Below are 24,942 nucleotides of genomic sequence, written 5' to 3'. Positions count from 1 at the left end.
CAGTTATTGGATATGGGCTGTCATGAGAGGGCAAAATGACCTTAGGAGAGAAATCTATTTAGCTAAGGCAATTATGTAGAGGGCTGACAGCTGAGAACTGCCTGTCAGCAGCACTCCCAGGAGCTAGGGGGACAAATTCTTCTATCCAATAGAAGGGAATGGATGCTTTATCTCATCTATTGCATTATCCTTCTTGTCTAGATTACCATACCACTTCCGGTTTTGCCCTCTTCCAATATACACTTCACACAAATGACAGACCACATTTTCTACAACACAATTCTGATGATGTAATTCCCTTCATTAAAGTAACTGCCTAGTTATGTACAGCATTCATACCTTTACTCTTACTACCATGTAATACAAATTCTTCATGATCTCATCCTTTTTTGCCATCCAGTCAAAGGCTACAGACCTTCCATTTCTTGTTCTTTCTTCTTGGAAAGCCTTGATCATCCAAACACTGTCCTTTTTTCCCAAGTTAACTGTCCTATTCAAAACTGGCGATATCACCTCCTCCACATAGCCACCAGAGAGCCTTCATTTATGGCGCTGCCATCATCTCAGCTAAGTCCATGTCCTCTGTGCTTTCCAGAGAAGTCCATGCTTACGTCTATGACAGCATGTGTCATTCTATTTAGTAGACATATATATTCCTTTAATTTTTTATTTTCAGTTTTTGTGGGTACATAGTAGGTATATATGTTTATGGGCTACAGGAGATATTTTGATACAGGCAAACAATGCATATTAATCACATCAGAGTAAATAGGATATCCATCACCGCAAGCACTTATTCTTTGTGTTTCCAACAATATAATTGTACTCTTTTAGTTATTTTAAAATGAACAATTAAACTATTTTTACTATGGTCACACTGTTGTGCTAGCAAATACTAGATCTTATTTATTCTAATTATATTTTTGTACCCATTAACCATCGTCCCTTCCTTCCCCCCACCCTCCAACTACCCTTCTCAGCCTCTGTTAACTATCCTTCTACTCTCTATCTCCATGACTTCAACTGTTTTAATTTTAAGCTCCCACAGATAAGTGAAAACATGTGATGTTTGTCTTTCTGTGCTTGGCTTATTATACTTAATGACCTCCTGTTTCATCCATGTTGTTGCAAATGACCAAATCTCATTCTTAGTTATGGCTGAATAGTACTCCACTGCGTATATGTACATTTTCGTTACACATTCATCTGTTGATGGACAGACACTTAGGTTGCTTCCAAATCTTAGCTATTGTGAATAGTGCTGCAATAAACTTGGGAGTGCAGATACCTCTTCAATAGATTGACTTCCTTTCTTTTGGGTATATACCTAAAAGTGGGATTGCTGGATCTTATGGTAGTTCTACTTTCAGTTTTTTGAGGAACCTCTAAACTGTTCTCCATAGTGGTTGTACTAATTTACATTCCCACCAACAGTGAATGAGGGTTCCCATTTCTCCATATCCTTGTGAGAATTTGTTATTACCTGACTTTTGGACAAAAGCCACTTTAATGGGGTGAGATGCTATCTCATTGTACTTTTGATTGCACTTCTCTGATGACCAATGATGTTAAGTACCTTTTCATATACATTTTCCATTTGTATGTCTTCTTTTAAAAAATGTCTATTCAGATCTTTTGCCCATTTTTAATCAGATTCGTAGATTTTCCCCTCCAGAGTTGTCTGTACTCTTTACTTCTTGATTTCTTTCTCACATTGTTCACTGTTGGCATACAAAAATGCTACTGATTTTTGTATGTTGCTGCATACACAAATGCTACTGATTTTTATATGTTGATTGTGTATCCTGCAACTTTACCAAATTTGCTCATCACTTTTAATGTTTTTTGGTGGAGACATAAGGTTTTTCCAAATACAAGTTTATATCATCTGCAAATAAGGATAACTTGACTTCTTCCTTTACAATTTGGATGCTTGTTATTTATTTCCCTTGTCTGACTGTTCTAGCTAGGACTTCCAGTGCTATGTTGAATAACAGTGGAGACAGTGGGCATCCTCGGTATGTTCCAGGTCTTAGAGGAAAGGCTTTCAGTTTTTCTCCATTCAGTATGATACTAGCTGTGGGTCTGTCATATATGGCTTTTATTATGTTGAGGTGTGTTCCTTCTATACACAGTTTTTTGAGGGTTTTTATTATGAAAGGATGTTGAATTTTATCAAATGCTTTTCAGCATGAGTAGAAATGCTCATATGGCCTTTATCCTTCAATCTGTTGACATGATGTATCACATTGATTGATTTGCATACATTGAACCATCATTGCATCCCAGGGATAAATCCCCCTTGGTTGTCATGAGTTATCTTTTTAATGTGTTGTTGAATTCTGTTAGATAGTATTTTGCTAAAGATTCTTGCATCACTATTCCTTAGTTGATATTGGTCTGTAGTTTTCTTTTTTTATGTGTCTTTGGTTTTGGTATCAGAGAAACACTGGCCTTGTAGAATAAATTTGGAAGTATTCACTCCTCCTCTAGTTTTTCAGACTAGTTTGAGTAGGATTGGTATAAGTTCTTCCTTAAACGTTTGGTAGAATTCAGCAGTGAAGCCATCAGGTTCTGGGCTTTTCTTTGCTGGAAGCCTTTTTATTATCCAAATCGGTAAACAGAAAGTCAAACTGTCGCTATTTGCTGATGATATGATTGTATACCTAGAAAACCCTAAAGACCCCTCCAAAAAGCTCCTAGAACTGAGTTCTAGGAGTTCTAGGAAATGAGTTCAGCAAAGTTTCAGGATACAAAATTAATGTACACAAATCAGTAGCACTGCTATTCACCAATAGCGACCAAACTGAGAATCAAATCAGGAACTCAACCTCTTTTACAACAGCTGAAAAAAATAATAAAATACTTAGGAATATACCCAACCAAGGAGGTGAAAGATCTCTACAAGGAAAACTACAAAACACTGACAACACAAACAAATGGAAACACATTCCATGCTCATGGATGGGTAGAATCAATATTGTGAAAATGACCATACTGCCAAAAGCAATCTACAGATTCAATACAATTCCGATCAAAGTGCCATCATCATTCTTCATAGAACTAGAAAAAGCAATCCTAAAATTCATATGGAACCAAAAAAGAGCCTGCATAGTCAAAGCAAGACTGAGCAAAAAGAATAAATCTGGAGGCATCACACCACCTACTTTCAAACTATATTATAATGCCATAGTCACCAAAACAGCATGGTACTGGTATAAAAATAGGCACATAAACCAGTGGAACAGAATAAACAACCCAGAAATAAACCCAAATACTTACAGCCAACTCTTCTTCAACAAAGCAAACAAAATCATTAAGTGGGGAAAGGACACCCTTTTCAACAAATGGTGCTGGGATAACTGACAAGCCACATAGGAGAATGAAACTGGATCCTTATCTTTCACCTTATATAAAAATCAATTCAAGATGGATCAATGATTTAGACCTAAGACCTGAAACTACAAAAATTCTAGAAAATAATATTGGAAATACACTTCTAGACAATGGCTTAGGCAAAGACTTCATGACCAAGTACCCAAAAGCTAAGGCAATAAAAAGAAAGATAAATAGGTAGGATTTAATTTAACTAAAGAGCTTTTGCATGGCAAAAGAAAAAGTCAGCAGACTAAACAGACAACCCACAGAGTGGGAGAAAATCTTCACAATCTATGCATCTGATAAAGAACTAATATCCAGAATCTACAACTAACTCAAACAAATTAGCAAGATGAAAACAATCCCATCAAAAAGTAGGCAAGGACATAAATAGACAATTCTCAAAAGAAGATATACAAATGACCAAAAGACATATGAAAAAATGCTCAATATCACTCATGATCAGGGAAATGTAAATCCAAATCACAATGTGATACCACTTTTCTCCCACAAGAATGGCCATAATAATAATAATAATAATAATAAATACATGTAGGTGTGGATGCAGTGAAAAAGGGAACACTCTACACTGCTGGTGGGAATGTAAACTAGAACAACCACTATGGAAAACAGTGTGGAGATTCGTTAATGAACCAAAAGTAGAACTACCATTTCATCCAGCAATCCCCCTACTGGGTATCTACCCAGGGGAAAAGAAGTCATTATACAAAAAAGATACTTGCGCATACATGTTTATATCAGCACAATCTGCAACTGTAAAAATGTGGAACCAACCCAAATGCCCATCAATCAACAAGTGAATAAAGAAACTGTATTTATATATGATGGAATACTACTCAGCGACAAAAAGGAATGAATTAATGGCATTCGCAGCATCCTGGATGGGACTGGAGACTGTTATTCTAAGTGAAGTAACTCAGGAATGGAAAACCAAACATCATATGTTCTCACTCATAAGTAGGAGCTAAACTATGAGGATGCAAAGGCATAAGAATGATACAATGGACTTTGCAGACTTAGGGGAAAAGGGAGGAAAGGGGGTAAGGAATAAAAGATGACAAATTGGGTTCTGTGTATACTTCTTGGGTGATGGGTTCACCAAAATCTCACAAGTCACCACTAAAGAACTTACTCATGTAACCAAATACTACCTGTTCTTCAAAAACCCATGGAAATAAATAAAGTAAAATAAAATAAAATAGTCATAGACACACACACACGCACACACAAAAGTTAAAATTAGGTACTGTGAGTGTTCACCTGACTTCTGGTTCTTGTGAAGGTGCTTTTTCTGTGTAATTAGTTGTTAAATTGGTGTCCTTGCAGGGGGACAATAAGTGGAACCATCCATTCCGCCATCTTGCTCTGCCCCTCCAATGGTTTACTTTTTTTTGTATCCACTGAACTAAGAGCTACTTGAAAGCAGATAAATTTTTTTGTCTGCATCCTCATCATATCTCTAAATTTCTTTCATCCATCTCTGCACTTGCTACTTACTAGATGTTCACTACACATAAATAGGTTTTCAATTACTCTGTTTTTGTTTTAACAAATATCAACAGAATACTCTAAAAGATACATATTAATATATTAATATTGTTGTCTCTGGGTAGTGGGATTATGTAATTTTTCTTTTTGGCTAAGTTGCATTTTCAAATTTGTAATTAATTACCAGAAAAGATTAGTAACAGATTACTAAAGACTACTAAAATCAAGACTAATCATAGCATCCACTTATCTTCCTGTCCAGAATTCTTCTAGATAACAGAAAATGCATCTTTAAAAAAGTATTTCGGCTGGGTGTGGTGGCTCATGCCTATAATCCCAGCATTTTGGGAGGCCAATGTGAGCAGATCACTTGAGCCCAGGAGTTCAAGACCAGCCTGGGCAAAATGGCAAAATCCTGTCTCTACAAAAAATACAAAAATTAGCCAGGTATTGTGGCACACACCTGTAGTCCCAGCTACTCAGGAGCCTGAAGCAGGAAGATCACATCCAGGAGATGGATGTTGCAGTGAGCTTAGATCACACCACTGGCCTCCAGACTGGGCCACAGAGTGAGAGCCTATCTATGCCCCCAAATAAGAGTAATTTATTAAAAAAATGTATTTCCATCACAGTGCTAGAAAACAAGGGTGTCATCAGTGGAACAGAAAGTCCTGAGTAATAGAAAACAGACAGGATCATGTTGACAGAGAAACAAGATTGAAAAAAACATGTTCAAGAAGAAATATCTGGAGAAATAAGAGAAAGTCAAAGATGTTCCAAGCTTAAAGTGAGCAAATACAAAGAGAATGGGAAGGCATAGAAATATCATCAGGGTATTAATTAACTGTGTTTGGAACAGCAGTGGAAAGAATGGATATTGCTCTCCAGGCAATATTCTGATAACTGCTTTCTAAACCTTGCAAACTGTATGCTCAGACATTTTCCTGGTATGAGTGCTAAGGGTGAAGAAAGATAGAGAGGTAACTCTTTGTTACCCATAGTCCTCTACAAGAACAGCAGGACTAAAGAAAAAGTGAGAGAGAATTTGACTTCTCCCTAGTCTAAACTCAACTATTCGTGTTATTTTCTAAAGTAGAAATGTTCAAATAGGAGGTGCACAGAGTGGGTACCAGAGATGGAGGAGGAAGCCAATGTCCTGGTAACTGAGGATCTCTGGGGGAAATGCACACTCAAAGCTCTGATGCCAAACCATCCCCATGTGCCTAGCCTGGCTTCAGGTACTGCCCTCCCCTAAAATCACCAGAGGCAAGCTTCTGTAAATGGAACCTACAGTCACCAAAAAGGAAAATAAGAATTTTCAAATATTAGCATAGAGGAAAAAACAGAATTATAAAACACTTAAGGAAAAAAACCATGAACTAGAGGTGCAAGATTCAACGAAAAACTCACATTCAAAGGTACAGTTCATAGAGAAAACCAGACTAAGTGACTATGCAAAGAATGAGTAGAGATCATAGAAATGAAAAATATGATCCCTCAAATAAAACATTCATTAGAGAGGCAGTCTAGCAAAGGAGGATGGAAACAAATAAAGATTGACTTACTGAGGGGGCCAACTGACCTATCATTCTTTCAACCATCCCTGCACTTGTTACTTACTAAATGTTCATTACACATAAATAGGTTTTCAATTACTCTGTTTTTGTTTTAACAAATATCAACAGAATACTCTAAAACATACATATTAATATATTAATATTGGTTGTCTCTGGGTAGTGAAATTATGCAATTTTTCTTTTTGGCTAAGTTGCATTTTTAAATTTGTGATTTGAGATCTATATGATTCTCATGAAGTTCAGGAGAATGAAGCAGCAGAAAGTACAATAGAAACGTTAAGAATGGAGAATACATTCAGATGTTCCCACAGCATTCCAGAAAGAGAAGGAAGAGGAAATAAATGGGAGAAAATTACATTTAAAAGGAGAGGGGAGAAGGAAGAAAAAGAGAAAAGCAAGGAGAAAAAAGGTTAGGAAACGGAGGAGATAGGGTGGAGGAAAAGGTAACTTTCCACAGGTAAAAAGTCCACCATGTGTCTGAGTACTGATGTTAAAAAAAACCCCACATGGCCAGGTGCAGTGGCTCATGCCTGTAATCCCAACACTTTGGGAGGCCGAGGTGGGTGGACTTGAGGTCAGGTGTTCGAGACCAGCCTGGCCAACATGCTGAGACCACGGGGTATACATGCTGAGACCACTAAAAATACAAAAATTAGCTGGGCATGGTGGTGCATGCCTGTAATCCCAGCTACTTGGGTGGTTGAGGCATGAGAACTGCTTGAACCCGGGAGGTGGAGGTTGCAGTGAGCCAATATCTCGCCACTGCACTCCAGCCTGGGCAACAGAGCAAGACTCTGTCTACCAAAAAAACAAACAAACAAAACACATACGGACACATTCTAAAAATATGTCAAAGCCCTAAGTATAAAATAAAGCATTCAATGATTTTCAGAAAGAAAACAAACATGTATCTATGAAGGAATGAAAATCAAGTTAGTGTCAGACTCATGGTCCCCACAATTTTACAATCCCCATCATGCAGAATTCACACTGTGCTGCCGAGAGGCCAATCCAACAAGACACCGAAGTAGACGGTCCCTCCTGCAGTTGCAGAATATGGCACTCCAGCCTGACTTGTCATTGCTAACAATAAAAGCTAGAGAATAGAGCAATGACTTCAGAGTTCTGAAAGTTATTTCAAATCTAGAATTCTATACTCACTGGATTTAGTGTGAGAGCAAAATAAAGACTTTTTTTTTCAGACATACAAGGCTCAAAAAAGTTACTATCTACAAGTTCTTTCTGAAAGAATTCCTAAAGGGAAATTCCAGTAAGAGAAAATAAATACATAATTCCATTTCACAGAGGTAAGAAAAGACGCCTGAATGGTTACTGTACAATATTTTAAAAAGCTAATTTGACCATGGGAAATGATGAGAAAGGAATGTAGGGTGTAACTAACAGCAAACTATTGTCTTGTTCAAGGAGAGGCTGTATAATTAAGAAACACATTTGGCTTCAAATACTAGAGAAATCCAACTCACAGAGGGAATTTTTTTTTCATAACAATTCTGGAGGAAAGAAGTTACTGGATATTGATCCAGAAACTTGATATGTCAGAACAAGTGTTTCTACAATTCTCTTGGCCTTTCTCTCAGGCTTAGCATTTCATGGTTGTGAGGATGCCTGTTGCTGCCTCTGATGATATAGCCATGTTGATTATCACAATAAGAAGAGATGGCAAGTCATTTCTGTCTCTCATAGTATGAAAGCCAGAGAAGATTTCTAATATGCCTTATTGACCCCAATTCATGTCATGTTGTTAGCTGTGGCAAATCCATATGAGTCTGCAGCAACCTCAGTTCTTGCCTCCTGAGAAGAAAGAATTTGAGGGGCAAAAGGCAGAGAGAGACAGAGGCAAATATTGGAGCAGGAGTGAAAGTTTATTAAAATGCTTTAGAGCAGGAATGAAAGGAAGTAAAGTATACTTGGAAGAACACCAGGCGGGCATCTTAAGAGATTCAAGTGCGCTGTTTGACCTTTGACTTGGGGTCTTATACACTGGCAAGCTTTTAGGGGGTTGCATCTCTTCTCCCTTGATTCTTCCCTTGGGGTGGGCTGTCCACATGCACAGTGGTCTGCCAGCACTTGAGAGGGGCCCAATGCGCAGTGTGTTTACTGAAGTTGTGCACATGCTCACTTGAGGCATTTTTCCCGTTCAGTGTTCCCAGAGAAAGGTCACCTACCAGTTAAACTCTGCCATTTTGCCTCTTGGTGCACATGCTTGAGCCCATTTGCTCAGCTCCTGAGATCTTATCAGGAAGCTGCTGATCACCAGATTCAGGTGTTTCTATCTATTGGGAGACTGCCTTTCCCTGGCACTGGCTGCAACCAATTATTAATACTATTTTAGAGAGACAGTGTAACAACCACCTGACCATCACCTGATGGGCACCAGACATTTCTGGTAGGAGGGGTCCTCTCCTGCCCTGCACATATCTGACTATCTACTATTAAAAATATGGCTGCTCCAGCTTTAAGGGATCCTGGGAAAAGAGTATTTAGCTTTCACCACCCTATATGGAAGAAGAGTAGGGAGAGGGCTTGGGGAAATGTTGGTGGATCATTTGACCAGAGTGTCTACCTGGAAGTTAAATATGCTGATCCACTGTAGATATTGATAGTGAAAAGGATCAAGATATGCCACTCCAAAATATGCCTCTTTGGCCTAAGGATTATTTGGAGTTAGAGGTAATTAAGCATAAACAAATACAGGAAGGGTTCTGTGCTCTCCTCTTATCTGTCTAAAAGTAAGGCATATATTACCCTTTATGAAAATGGCATATTAGTTGGGTGTGGTGGCAGGCGCCTATAGTCCCAGCTACTCGGGAGGCTGAGGCAGGAGAATGGCATGAACCTGGGAGATGGAGCTTGCAGTGAGCCCAGATTGCGCACTGCACACTCCAGCCTGGGCGACAGAGCGAGACTCCTTCTCAAAAAAAAAAAGAAAAAAGAATGAGATGGTCCCTGAAATATCTCCTCAAGAGGGTACAGTAAGTTAACTACAGGCCTTTTGTTTTGCTGAATGTCATATACAAAGCTGAATTGTTCAGAATTTTGAGAACCTGGATGACAGGAAAGGGAAAAGGGGAGAAATTAAAAGTGTAAGTTTCTATGTACTCTCACCAGTCATCAAGTAAGTTTCCTAGTGCTCTGAATAAGTGAACTCCAAATATGCCGGCAGCACGGCCCTATCTATTAATATAAAAATATATGAGCACTCTCCCTTTGTTGTATGTGTGTTTTCAGGTCCGAAATATATGAAATGCTGCACTGGTTATTACGTGAGGACACCAGTGTCAAAAGGTGTTTTGTTACTAATAAAGCCTAATTTCTTCATTTTTAAGACATAAAATAACTATAAACATATTAAATTTTCTTATTCACTTCATTCTTCCACCAAATTTGGAAACAATGGTATATTTCACTTGGAAAAACACACTGTTTGCATATCCTGCCTGACAGAAAAACTCTGGCATAGCACAACGTGCCCACGCTGCTCTGAGGAGGTGTTCTGATCCCAGTGATACAAGGCATTAAGATGGGAAGGCTGCCTGAAAACAAGATTGTTTGGGGATTTCTTTATACTGTGATTGTTCACCCTGGTGATTGTGAATGGAATTCAAATCATTTTAAGCAAGCAGAAGAGTTGCTGAATCACCACCTTGACTGCAGGCTTCCAAACTTGTGGCAACAACCAGGAAGGGGGAGAGGTTAAAAATTCAGTTGAAATGTGTACTTAGAAAAAATTAAAAACTGAATTAAAAATTATCTAATCATAATGAATTATAAATATAAAAACTATTACTTGATGTTCTTGTACCTTGTAATAGATCACAGGCAAATTTATAAAGATCTTTTAACAGTACTAATATTTTTTAAGAGAGGTTCCCCCTTTTAGATTTTGCTTATGTGATGTTATCATTTGAATTTATCATTTCTGTAGCATGAAACAAACATAACCCTTTTTGGAGCACATTTAAATGATGTCAAAAATCTAATAAAATTAATGGCCCTGTTCTTTGCAATTGCTGCAATACATTTTCTTTCTTACACTAAAATTATGAGTAAAGATGCTGTTACTTTTTAAGTGATTTCACATAATAAAAATATGAAGTCTAGATTAAATTGATCTTTCTACTACTGTTCATTCTGCTATATTCCCTCTATGAAATTGATGTTTCATCTTCAATTGTACAATTTCAACTAAAATTGGAAGACCAAAGCAACTTAGGCTATAAAATAATAAAATTACCTTACTCTGGTACAGTTTCATATTTTTCAAAGCACTTTCCCCTTATTGAATTCTGTCTCACAACAAATCTAGTTGTTATTATTTTTCTTTTGATATATGAGGAAAATGAGACACAAAATGTTAAGTGGCTTGTTTTTAGTTACACCATTTAATTAGTTACAAAGCTAAAGCTGGAACAGAATGCTTCTGTTTCTGAGTTCTTTTCTTCTGTGACTATTCCATGAGACCTGATGCTTTCATGGAAATGAGTCAGAAGTGTACCCTCTCCAGATAAACTCTAAACTCCTCACAATGAAGAGTTCAAGGAGACTGTCAGTTCTTAGAACACCCTTCCAAATTCCACAATTTGGAAACTATAATGATCATGGAAACTATAATGAGATTGGTAATCTAATATTTTCTGTTATTCAGCAGCTGAAATAGGACTATACAGCAATTATCTATTAAGCCAAAGCTATATGTTACTGAAAATATAAGCATATTCAAGGCACCTAGGACAGGGACTGAAGGAATGGTTTTTTGATTAAAATAAGAATTTCAAGGCCTGGCATTCAGAATTGTTAAAGATCTCAAGGCCTGAAATGCCTCCTACTACTTCAAACAGGTATCTGGGGATACAGATATCCAGGAATACAGGAATTTCCCAGGACTGGTATGCCAATTCTGACTATGCAATTAGAAGAAGGAAACAAGACCTCAGCCCATGTACCAGAACTAGAGAGACTGTCAATATGGATTCAAACCCAGATGCTATGAGACAAAGTCAGAAAGATAATCCCAATAGCTGTGGAGAGTTGCTATGGTTTTAATGTGTTCCCCAAAAAGCTTGAGGTGGAAACTCAATCCCTAACGCAACAGTTCTGGGAGGTGGGACCTAATGGCAGGTGTTTAGGTCTTGAAAGCTTCACCTGTATGAATGGATTAATGCTGATTATTAAACGGCTTGAAGCTGTGAGTTTGATCTCTTGCTCTCTCTCACCTTCTCTTGGCCCTTCCACCATGGGATGACATAGCAAGAAGGCCCTCACCAGATACTAGTCCCTTGATTTTAGCCTTCCCAGCCTTCAGGACCCCAAACCAATTTCTGTTTATTATAAATGACCAAGTCTCAGGTATTCTTTCATAGCAGCACAAAATGGACTAAGACAGTAGTTTGCAGAAGTATAGTGAAATTTTTCTGAGGAAGCTCAGATTCCCTAAGCAGCAGAAGCAATGTGGGAAAGAAGTCTGCCAAAATTTCACTATTAATGAAGGTAATTTAGAAGGACAAAGAGAAAGGGAGAGTTCTGGCTGCTTTTCCATTATAAAACCAAAAAAGTAGTTTGCATAGAGAATTACTAGTCCAGACTTGGGGAACGAGGGTTGCATGTTATGATTCATTCTCCTAGCTCCAGTCCAATTCCCCACAAGATTTCTGAAAGAGAGGAAAAGCAAGCCCCAGAAGGATGCACAGAAAAAGCTTCAGACCTGGTTTGCTTTACTCACTAATGTTCAAGTAGTGTAGTCCTGGCTATTCACTGACAGGATAGGTAAACACTAAGAACCAGTTTCCTGGTATCTTCGCTTGTGTTGCTATAACAAATTATCATAGACTGGGTAACTTAAACAATGAACATTTATTCCCCACAGTTTTGAAGGCTGAAAAGTCCAAGGTCGAGGTGCTGACAGATCCGGTCCTAGTGAGGGTTTGCTTCCTGGTTTGCAAATGGCCATCTTCCTGCTGTGTCCTCACATGTTGGAGAGCAAAGAATAAGCTCTCATATCTCTTCTCTTAAAAGCACTAGTCCCATTCATGACTAATTACCTCCCAAAGGCTCCATGTCCTAATATCATCAAATAAGAGGTTAGGATATCAAATTATGAATTTTAGGGAGACACAAATACCTGGTTTTCCAAGAAAAATAATCCCAGTACTTTGGGAGGCGAAGATGGGCAGATCACGACGTCAGGAGATCGAGACCATCCTGGCTAACACGGTGAAACCCCGTCTCTACTAAAAAATACAAAAAATTAGCTGGGCATAGTGGTGGGCACCTATAGTCCCAGCTACTCGGGAGGCTAAGGCAGGAGAATGGTGTGAACCCAGGAGGCGGAGCTTGCAGTGAGCTAGATTGCACCACTGCACTCCAGCCTGGGCAACAGAGTGAGATTCCATCTCGAAAAAAAAAAAAAGAGAGAAATGAAGGAGTACTGGGGACTCTGCTGAAAGTAACATCAGGATTTGTTTCTACTGTGGGAAGGATAGGCATCTCAAAGTAGAGCATATCTGTGAGGCAAACTCTACCCTAGTCTTCCAGAAATTGAGGTAGGAGCTGGTATAAGAAGACCATGACCCTCAGAGACAACAGAAATGGGGATTAAGGAGGGGATCATGGAGACAAGAGTCCTGGGTGTGGGGTAATTGAAGATCCAGCCTAGGCTTTGCACCTACTCTCCCAGACAACTTTGTGTCCCAGGATACCTGTGATGAACCAATAAAAACTTATTATGCATTCCATATTCTCCAGACTGGGAAGGATCATGGTGGGGAAGATGCCCAACAAAAAGAGGTGAAAATATTTCCTGTATCTACATATTTGCCCATCTTAGGAGGAGTGGCTGAGCCCTGAGTTGAATAAGACTTGAGAACCACATATAAGCCTTGTGTTTTTCTTCCATTCATTCGACCTTAAGGGAGAGAGTTAGTATAATTATTTGTCAGGATAGCCAATATTTTCTCAAGGGAACATATAGTAACTAGAGAACATGTTTTTCAGTAGCTGTTAGGAGAATCCCATCACAAGAAAAGACACAGATTTCTTAGAGAGATGTCAGTAGTAAAGTCCAAAGAAGCTTCCTGTTGGCCTCCAAGTTTTATTGGTAAAAAGCTAATTTGAATAATATGAAGGGAGGGGAAGAGCTTAGGAGCTGAGAAGGCAAATTTCCACAAAGAAGAGCCCAATCTAACAGGCTTTGGGGAAAAGACAAACTTCTAAGACAGTATTATTGAATTGTTGGCTAAGTGACATATAAAGTAAAACTCCTCCAGCTCTGTTATAAAATCAATGTTAAATCTTACATTTCCAATTAATGCCTTCATGGCAGTTGTTCTGTTTTTTTTTTTGTTTGTGGGAGGAACTCAGAACAAGTTGTCTGCCAGGTAATTGAGTTACCCCATGTGATGGTTAACTTTATGTGTCAACTTGACTTCTCTAAGGGGTGTCCAGATAGCTGTTAAAACATTTTTCTGGGTGTGTCTGTAAGGGTGTTTCTGGAAGAGATGAGCATTTGAATCAGTCAACTGAGTAAAGAAAATTGCCCTTACCAATGCCAGCAGGCATCATCCAATCCCTTGACAGACCAACTAGAACAAATTAGCGGAGGAAGAAAGAATTCACTCTGTGCTTGAGCTGGAGTATCTGTTTCCTCCTGCCCTTAGACATCAGCATTCCTTCTTTTCCAGCCTTTCAAATTTAAACTGAGACTAACACCATTGGGTCCCTGGTTCTCAGACCCCAAGGCTTAGACTGGAACTACACCACCAGCTTTCCTGGGCCTCCAGCTTGCAGATGGCAGGTTATAGGACATCTCAGATTCCATAAACACATGAGCCAATTTTTCACAATAAATACATACATACATATATATATATATATATATATATATATATCTCCTATCCCCATGAGAAATATAATGCTTCAGAAATACAGCCATCAATCCCTGTTTCATCATTTGTTTATAGGGTGCCTTATAGCTTTAAAATATTCTCATAAAATTATTATATTCTGAGTTTTTCACAATAAAATAATGTAGATGAGTAAATAGAGTGGTATCATCCTTTCTTTTTTGCAGATGAGGAAATGGGCTTTGCAGAGAATAAGTAACTTGGCCAAGTGATAAGTAACTAGAACTCTGATTCTTGTCAGTAAGTTTTTTGGTTTCAAGGGACCAAAACCACTCATACTTGGTAAATAATGGGTCTCAGTGGTGTGCTAGTAAATGTCTAAGAACTGGAAAAAAAGGTCAGAGTTTGTAACATTTGCTAGATCTCCATGGTGTAAATACTTCTCACCTATGGCTAATTTCAACCTACTAATTTTGATGTCACCGAATGAAGAGCTGGGAAGAGATGCATGTGACCAGCAAGAGCAGGTAAGAACTGGCTCCAACACACCACTTCCTGAGAGGCCATCCAAGGCCAAGAAACGAATTATAGCTAGGACTTCTTTTAAAGCATTTGATGAGCAATCTTCCACCCTTTTCCGATTTGCTTTGGACACATTCATTTATCTTAACTATGTCTTTGGTAAGTTTACTTTGCTAAAGTTCGACTTTCAGAGTCCAAGGAAAAGTAAAATAGTATGCAGTCTCTTTCTGTGGTATCTTTCCCCTCATGGAGTCTGTGAAGGGGCAAGTTTTTGCAGCTAATGGAGAACAGAGGTAGAAAACATCAATGCTCTCCTGTATAACTCAGTGGTGTCCCATGAGGGACAACCATCTGGTAAAATACAATTTATGAACATGTAACAACAAAAACTAAAACTCTCAGTAGGCAATTTTTCTTTCATAATTTCTGGAACTTCTATCACAGATATGGGGACATTTCTCTAGAAAAAATTCTGTGGCAAATCTCTTGAGAATGGATCATTTCTCTATTAGAATGATGTTATGAAGGAAAACAAAGAAAGACAGAAATAGAATTAACTACCTTGGAAACTTCCACTGACACAGATTGTAAGAATTAATATTTTGTATCTAATTAATATTTTATATCACATTTTGGGGCAAATAGCAGATTATCAATAAATATTTTTGAATTGATAATTTTTCAAATACTAGTACATAAAATATGTATTTTATTTATAATAGAATTTTAACGTGGTCAATTAAAATATTTTAAAATTCCACATATAACTTGAAATAAATGATCTTGCCTTTCTAACATCTACCTTCCCACATCTTGTTCCTCAAATCAACAATGAACCAGGTTAAGGGCTAGCTGTTGCACAGACAAGGATTCATAGAACCCAGCACTTTAAGAGATTACAGACTAGCTTAAATCTTCAAATTAAAAGTAAAAACAAGATTATGAAATACTATTTTCAAAAATAAATGTAAATAAACCCAAAGCCATTTTGAAAATCATCTTCAGGCCAGGTGTGGTGGCTCACGCCTGTAATCCCAGCACTTTGGGAGGCTGAGGCGGGCAGATCACGAGGTCAGGAGATTGAGACCATCCTGGCTAACACAGTGAAACCCCGTCTCTACTAAAAATTAAAAAAAAAAAATTAGCCGGGCGTGGTGGTGGGCGCCTGTAGTCCCAGCTACTCAGGAGGCTGAGGCAGGAGAATGGCGTGAACCTGGGAGGTGGAGCTTGCACTCCTGCCTGGGTGACACAGCGAGATGTCATCTCAAAAAAAAAAAAAAAAGAAAAGAAAATCACCTTCATTTTCTGTGTTTAGGAGCAAATATCTGGTGGTAATATACCTTTTATTGACTTTCCTTCCTTCCTTGGGAGAATAAAAGGAGTGATTCTTAGAAAATGCTTAGCACAGGTGCCCAGAATGCCATGCATATGTATATCGCTTATTCAGCACCATTATCAACTGGTAACCATTTTCAGAAAACAGAGTTCAGTGTTGCTGTGGCCTTTCTCAGAGAATGTGTATAATACACCTCAGAACTGTGCCATTAAGAGGTGAGTCCCAAGCAACCCCTTCCCTTATTTGCTGAGAATTGTATTAATACTACTGGCATTAACTCTTCAGCATCTCTGGCTGGTATGGACAACCCTCTCCCTGTTGCATCCCATTGCCTGAGGACCACTGAAAAATCTCTCCTGGGGCTTCACAAAACAATGTTTGCCCTCCTCAAGATCTCCTTTCACCTCCTCTCATTGCTTTTAGACAAATGACTGGGGTCAGGTCTCAGCATGGTTCAAGTGGGGAATTACTGTCCCTGTTATTTAAGTAAATAGATAATTTACCCCCAAAGTCTCAGAACCTGGCTAGTGGGTATTAGCAAGAACAAGCAGAGTATATGTGAGATATCTATCTATCTATCTATCTATCTATCTATCTATCTATCTATCTATCTATCTATACACACACACACATACATATATATATAAGCTGAGAGTGTTGAATGGGGAATGAGGGGTGAGGTGGGACAGAATATAGGGAATTCATTGATATCGGATAGTCTCCTGAGACTTAGATGATAATACCTTGACAAGGTTGCCTGGAGTCAGTTCTAATACACTGCTGGCTGGCTCCTTGAAGTCTGGAAATAAGGATGGTCTATAGTGGAGATGCCAGCACTGCCTTGGCAGAGTATTGAGGAAGGGGTCTTAAAGACATGGGCTCATTTCGTAAGACCTGAGAACACACTAGCTGATTCTTACCTGGAAGGACCTGGGTAGGCACTCCCCTAAAACTACAAGGAATGCACTAACGAGGGAGTGCTGGCATCATTTAAAAATGAATGATGATAGATGTCATCTCTAGACCAGGGTTGATAGGAGAGGAGATGGCTATAAAATTGAGCTTCCTAGTGATAATGGAGATGTTATAAGATTCTGAAATAACAGAAGCCAGGTGGCACCACTTAACTATCAGAGGTAAGGCTGACATAATTACTATAACAGACACAGGCCATAATGTCACCAAGGAAACTTGACCCACAGGGGTCTGTGGTAATGGCAAATTGACCAGGGTGTTCCTTGGGGTTAAATAAGTTATCAACTAATAAAGGTTATTCCTTGATTTCTATAAACATAAATAATCAAGAGCTGGAAAGCAAATGGTTGGCGTCGGCCACTGCAATGGCCATTGCAATGGAAAATCATGCTCCCTTATCTGCTGTCCAGATCTGAGCCAATTCTTAGTCATACGGCTCATCAATTGAGAAAGAAGAGGTCAGGTTCCCCTTCAAAAGGACTTTGCAATGCTATAGCAAGTATATGAAATAAATATTTCACTAATCCTTAATCAAAAGAATCTTGGGCCTTTCATCTTCTTAACTGTACACTGGAGAAAGGATAATACAGATCTTTCAAGGGCTTCTGAAAATAGAGAAAAAGATGACGCTGATATTAGGAGGACACATAAGGTCATGATGGCCCCTGTTAGAGTGTGGCTCTATGGAGGCAAGGTGACAAATGGGTGTCCTATCTCAAGTCTATCTCACAGTGGGTCTAATGAGTCTAAGGCCTTCAAGATGAATATTTTCCTAGTTATAAATGCAAAATTGGATATTCCTAGTAGCTGGCAGAAGCCTCACATTAGTTCCTTCACCAGCTAGATAAGTGCCACAGTGATAGAAAAAGCCAAGTGGAAGTTTCTGAAATCACCGTTGCAACCTGGCCAAAATAATAAATCAAAAGCAATCTATGGGTCAGTTGGAATGGCAGAGACTTGTGCCATCTTCAAAGTCTAAAAGATTGATGAATGACAGACCCCATCATATTCCCATTTAATTCACTGATATGGCCCCTACAAAAATCAGGGTGATCACAGCAAACAATAGTGGACTACCATAAAATTGACCAAGTGGTAGTGTTAATCATAGCTGCTATGTTGTATGTAGTACTGCTAACAGAACAAATCAACACAGCTGCTATTAAACTGGAAAATGAATTTTTAAAAGTTGTTATCAGGAAAAAGGACTGAAAGCCCTTAGCATTTACCTGATTGGACAGCAGTGCAAGTTCAGAGAGTTGCCCCAGGTCTATGTTAACTCTGCTGCTTTCTGTTGCAATAGAGTCTAAAGGGACACTCCACAGAATCTGCTGGTCCACGAGTTAAATGACATTATATTAATCAAACTAGTGAGCATGAAGTAGCAAATGCTCCAGATGTTCTGACAAGCCATATGTGAACTGCAAGGTGGATAAACCATAGAAAATTTAGTCTCTACTAAAAATATAAAAATTAGCCAGGCCTGGTGGTGGGCACCTGTAATCCCAGCTACTCAGGGGGCTGAGGCAGGAGAATCATAGGGTGAACCTGGGGGGTGGAGGTTGCAGTAAGCCAAGATCATGCTACTTCACTCCAGCCTGGGCAAAAGAGCAAGATACCATCTCAAAAAAAAAAAAAAAATAAATAAAAAATAAAAATAAAAAAGAAAATTTAGGGTACATTAGTGACTTTTTTTTGACAGGAAGTAGAATTTATTGGTGAGTATTAAGAGGGGGGCAGCACATTGGAAGCCCTCATGAGTGCAGGGCCTGCCACTTGTCCAGAGAGCCATGATTGGGGATGTACTTGACCCCACAGCCATCTGGGATGAGCCACTTCTCAGCCACCATGTCTTCAAATTCATCAGCATTGAACTTGGTGAAGCCCCACTTCTTTGAGATGTGGATCTTCTGGCGGCCAGGAAACTTGAACTTGGCCCTGCGCAGGGCCTCAATCACATGCTCCTTGTTCTGCAGCTTGGTGCGGATGGACATGATAACTTGGCCAATGTGAACCCTGGCCACAGTGCCCTGGGGCATTCCAAAGGCACCTCGCATGCCCGTTTGGAGCCTACATTGGGGTAGCGCAAGGTCAGAAACATGAACATCCATTGGAAAGGCCTGTCTCCAAGGTCCCTTAGAGCAACCCATACAACCAACAGGCTGTGTACACTACCAAGGAAGCTGCTGTGTGCAGCCATTGCACACTGGGCCCCCACAAGGAAAGGAACTCAGTTGGCTTAATTGGCTGCAGAACATTAGTGACATTTTTATAGTCCATGTTTTGAGGCAAACTAGGACATTCCTTCAATGTAAAGGACAAGTTATTACACCATGCACCTCCTATATTAAAGAAAAAGGCAGAGTGCTTCAGTTCTCTTTAGATATGGGAGATATTCTACCACTTGGGTTCCCTGTCTCAAGTTTCTTGTGCTCCTTGGTGTCACAATTCAGAGACATGTTCTACTCAGTCTCTCAGAGGTTCCCTAGCAAGATCGAGCCTGGCTGTCTACAACAGTAACCACCTCATTAACACTAAATCTTTAATGGGCTTTTCTCCTTACTCCTATCTCTGCACTACTCTCTACAATGCTCCCTGAGATCACCTCCTAAATAAGTTACACTGAAATCCTTGTTCAGGATTTGCTATTGGAGGAACCTAAACCAAGAGAGTGGATAAAGGTAAAAACAAGGACAATATTTACGAAGTTATTGCAATAATCCAGGCAGGAGATGATGATGTATGAATGAAGGTGGAAGCACCAATAAGAAATTGGGAGGCCATTAGAATGAGGCAGCTCCAGCACCATGGATTCCCACTTAAGCAAACCAAAACCTACTTCAGTGTAAACACTCTTAACCAATCTGAAACTGTCAACTAACATCTAATCTTAATCAAAAGAACCTTGGGCCTTTCATCTTATTAACTGTACACTGGAGAAAGGATAATACAGATCTTTCAAGGGCTTCTGAAAATAGAGAAAAAGATGACACTGATATTAGGAGGACACATAAGGTCATGATGGCCCCTGTTAGAGTGTGGCTGTATGGAGGCAAGGTAACAAATGGGTTTCCTATCTCAAGTCTATCTCACAGTGGGTATAATGAGTCTAAGTCCTCATTAGAACATTCTATTACTTATACATATATACATATGTATATATGATAGATACATATATAAGAAGAACATTCTATTACTTATGCATAACCAACTGAAACCATCTAACTAACTTCTAACTAGATCACTTTAACCAATCAATTTTTTTACCCTGCTTCCTCATTTACCTTTTTTGTGTGTGTGTGAGACAGAGTCTTACTCTGTCACCAGATTGGAGGGTAGTGGCACTATCTGGGCTCACTGCAACCTCCGCCTCCCAAGTTCAAGTGATTCTCCTGCCCCAGGCTCCAGAATAGCTGGGACTACTGGCACATGCCACCACGCCTGGCTAAATTTTGTATTTTTAGTAGAGACAGGGTTTCACCATGTTGGCCAAGATGGTCTCGATCTCTTGAACTTGCGATCCTAGCGCCTCGGCCTCCCAAAGTGCTGGGATTACAGGCGTGAGCCACCGTGCCCGGCCTCGTCTACCCTTTAAAAGCCTTCCCCTTATGCCCATTTGTTGGAGCCCCAAATTGCTTGCAGTCTTGAGCTGCCCCATTTGTGAATTGTCGTCTGTTCAAATAAACTTTAAAAAATTTTAACGTGCCAAGATTTGTCTTTTAACACACTGGAGGTAATTGGATGTGGTCAAGTGTGGTTGAATTTTGGATGTATTTTGAAGTTAGAGGTGTGAAGTTGGATGTGTGATGAGAGAAAGATGGAGTCCAGGATGTCTCCAAAGCTTTTGCCTGAATTAACTGGAATGATCAAGTTTCTTTCAAGTGAGATGGAAAAAGACTTCAGGAAGAACAGATTTTCTGGGGAAGATACGGAGTTCAATTTTGGTCAGCTTAAGTTTGAGATACCTAGTAAATATTCAAGACAAGCTTTGAAGTAGGCAGTCTGTGTGCATGAGTCTAGTGCTCAGGAGGAAGGCTCACACAGGAGATATAAATTTGGGACTCATTGGCATATGATGATATTTCAAGCAATAAGACCAAATGAGATCACCCAAAAAGTAAATGTAGAGAGAAAGAGAAGAGGACCAATGCCTGAGCACTGGACCCCTCCAATGTTGAAAGCTGGAAAGAAGGAGAGGAACAGACAAACGAGATTTTAAAAATTCTATCAGTGAGATACGAAGAAAACCCAGGAAATGGGATATCCAGGAGGCTAATGGGACCAAAAAATACGGTATATAAAAAAGGATGTGATCACATGTTTTTTAAAGGTTTGCTGATATGTCAGATCAAATAAGGACTGGGAATTTATGAGTGGATTTAGTGATGGGAAGATCAGCTGAAGCCCAGGGACATGTTTTTTGGTGTTCAAAGATATTATGAAGTACACTTCATTAATTCCAGTGAGGTTCAGTGAATATCTGAGCATTCCTGAGGCTGAATACAATGCAGCCTTTCTCAAAAAGATGGGGGAAGGTATGCATGAAAAGAACTCTTAAAATGAACTTTGGATACTTTGCAATTTTGCCAAAGGTCAGCCATGACATTGGCAATAAAACATTGGAAATAATATGATTATAATAATAATATTACAGATGAGCAAACTCCCCTGGGTGCCCTGGTGGGAAAAATACAATAATACTAGAATCTCCTGGCAGTCAAACTAGTTAATTTACTGAATGCTTTTTGTGATAATTTTGCTGTAAAATAGACAGTAGATTATATTGAACAACAGTACCTACAATTTCCAACTGCACAGTGTTTTGGCTTGTTATAATCAACGGGAGGCCCAAATGATGGCTGAGTTCAGGCTGGTACAGCCACCTGACAGTAATGCTGAAAGTTATCTGTCAGTAAGCCCTAATTGTTCAATGAGAGCCCAAGAGAGATAATGCCAAAAAAGCCTTATACACAAAAAGCAACTGACTCCCAGACAGGTAGGGGGCAAAAATAAGTCCATTTCATCTGTTCTCTCTCTGGCGAAAAGTTGTTCTGTGGCTAGTTTTACCTTTGTTACAAATAATAGATTTTTTTCTTCTCTTATGATAGCATTTGATTTGGGTCTAGCAATTACCTTTAGCTTACTTCACCAGTGCTCAGTGTCATTTTCTCTCCTGATGGAAAATGTTGCCTGATCAGTGTTTGCATTTTTTCATCCACTATCCTTCCCTTGCCAACAGTCATACTTGTTATAAAAACAGCATCTACCTATAGGATTGTTAAAAAGATCATGGAACTTAATCTAGCTAAATCACTTAGGATGGTACTTGGAAAAGAGCTTGTGCTCTGCATATGAGTGTTACCTCTTGTTTTCGTTTTACATGATAAATGTTTAGGGGGAGAAAAGATTTCTTTTCCTCATCCATTGTTAGGTTCATGGCTGAGGGTCCTATAACGTAAGACACATTAACAAGAGAAAAACACACAAATGATTTAATATAAGTTTTATGTAACACAGGAAACTTTGTAAGGAAATGAAGACTCAAAGAAACAGGTAAATGTGTGTATTTTTATGCTTAGGTTTGATGATGAGTGTACCGTCATAGGCAAATATGACTGGAACAAAAAGGGGTATGATCTAATGGTAATAAACTGGGGAGAACTTAGCAAAGGCTGTTTGTACAGATTCTTTTCTGAATGTCTGTGCTTCAGAGGTAAATATGTTCCTTTGCTCTAGTTATAGAAAGGGTACCTCAGAAATGAAGGTCTTATGATCTGCTGCAGGGGAGAATAGTGAAAGAAGGTCAGAGGGTGACTTTTCCAGGTTTTATGACCTGCTTCAGCAGAGAAGGGTGAGTGGAAGGTAAAGGTGATTTTCCTTCTGCTGATTTCTCAAATGCTAAGGTGTCATGTTTAGGGGTAGTATTTCCTGAACTCCATCAGGTTTTACTTTTGTATGGCCTATCTTTACATGAGTTTCTGTTACTTGTGACTATAAAAAATATGGAACTTAACAAACCATTGTGAGCATGGATTTTTCTAATCTTTTTCTTTTTCTTTCCTTCCCCTTCATTTATTTATTTATTTATTTATTTATTTATTTTGAGGCAGGATCTTACTCTTTTGCCCAGGCTGAAGTGCAGTTATGTGATCATAGCTCACTGCAGTCTCAAATTTCTGGGCTAAAGGGATCCTCCTGCCTCAGTCTGAGTAGCTGGGCCTTATAGGCATGCACCACCAGGCCTGGCTCATTTTTTAAATAGAGACAAGTTCTTGCTATGTTGCCCAGTGTATTAGTCCATTTTCACACTGCTATAAAGAACTACCTGTGACTGGGTAATTTATGAAGAAACGAGGTTTAACTGACTCACAGTTCTGCAGGCTTAACAGGAAGCATAACTGGGAGGCCTCAGGAAACTTATGATCATGGAGGAAGTCGAAGGAAAAGCAAGGCACATCTTCCCATGCTGAAGCAGGAGAGAGAGAGAATAAATGGTGAAGTGCCACACACTTTCAACCAGATATTGTGACAACTCACTATCACGAGAACAGCAAGGGGAAGGCCCACTCCCATGATTCAAATACCTCCCACCATGCCCCTTCCCCAACACATGGGGATTACAATTAGAGATGAGATTTGGGTGGGGACACAGAGCCAAACCATATCACCCAGACTGCTCTCAAACTCCTGGGTTAAAGTGATCCTCCCACCTCAGCCTCCCAAAGTGCTGGGATTAAAGGTATGAGCTACCACACTTGGCCTATACTTCTAATTCTAAATGTATGAATGTGTAGGAAATAATAATCCTGAAACCTTCGGAAATCCCACAAATTCTGGAGAGGAGAGTAAGTATGAGCCATTCACATTCTAAAGGCTTGGACCAGACCTCAGAGTCTTAGGATCTCTGAGTCTAAGCTAAGCAACTGACATCTCCCAAGTGAGCTGCTATAGTTTGGATAGGCTTTGCTTGGCTCCGCCAAGTCTCATGTTAAAATCTGATCCTTAGTGTTGGAGCTGGGGCCTGATAGGAGGTGTCTGGATTGTAGGGGGAGATCTCTCATGAATGGCTTAGTGCCATTGTTGGGAGAGTGAGTGAGTTCTCATTCTTAGTTCCCACAAGAATAGGATGTTGAAAAGAGCCGGGTACCTCCTCCTATCTCTTGCTCTCTCTCTTGCCATACAATCTCTACATACCATGAGCAGGAGTAGCCTGAAGCCCACACCAGAAGCAGATACTGGAACCATACTTCTTGTACAGCCTTAAGAATCACAAGCCAAATAAACCTTTTTTCTTTATAATGTACCCAGCCTTAGACATTCCTTTATAGCAACACAGATGTACTGAGACATAAATTTGGTCCCAGGAGTCAGGTGTTGCTATTAAGATACCTGAAAATGTGGAAGAGGCTTTGGAACTGGGTAATGAGCAGAGGTTGGAAAAGGTTGGAGGGCTCAGAAGAAATAGAAAGATAAGAAAAAGTTTGGAACTTCGTAGACACTGGTTAAATGGTTGTGACCAAAATGCTGAAAGACATATAAACAGTTAAGGCTGTGCTGATGAGGTCTCAGGTGGAAATGTAGAAACTGTTAAGAACTGGAGCAAAGGTCACCTTTGTTACAATATAGCAAATAATTTGGATGCATTGCATGCATGCCCTAGAGTGGCAATCTACAGTATCCAGCAGAAGAGATTTCTAAGCAGCAAAGTGTTTAAGAAGTGATGTGGCTGCTTTCAACAGCTTATGATCAGATGTGGGAGAAAAGGAATGATGTGGAGTTTGAATTT

General features: G+C 39.3%; 1 long non-coding RNA gene and 1 other non-coding gene across 4 annotated transcripts in view; both read right to left on the bottom strand.

Moving 5' to 3' along the window:
- The window catches only part of LOC112208398 (uncharacterized), a 155,125-nt gene that overhangs the window by 94,899 nt on the left and 35,284 nt on the right, over positions 1 to 24,942 (bottom strand). Inside the window, exon 3 of one of the 3 annotated variants that reach the window (XR_008546686.2) lies at positions 23,527 to 23,622. The exons of the other annotated variants lie outside the window; for them this stretch is intronic. This is a non-coding gene — a long non-coding RNA (uncharacterized LOC112208398). The remainder of the gene's footprint in view (positions 1 to 23,526; positions 23,623 to 24,942) is intronic. 3 annotated transcript variants of the gene reach the window in all.
- LOC112208479 (small nucleolar RNA SNORA70) lies at positions 19,275 to 19,409 on the bottom strand. The gene has a single exon (XR_002942957.1). It is a non-coding gene; the product is annotated as a small nucleolar RNA SNORA70 (small nucleolar RNA).

This window comes from Pan troglodytes, chromosome 13 (assembly GCF_028858775.2).
Source record: "Pan troglodytes isolate AG18354 chromosome 13, NHGRI_mPanTro3-v2.0_pri, whole genome shotgun sequence".
In the NCBI taxonomy this organism is placed as follows: domain Eukaryota; kingdom Metazoa; phylum Chordata; class Mammalia; order Primates; family Hominidae; genus Pan; species Pan troglodytes.
The sequence above is the reverse complement of the archived record's forward strand: the minus strand, read 5'-3'. Positions and strand labels throughout refer to the sequence as shown.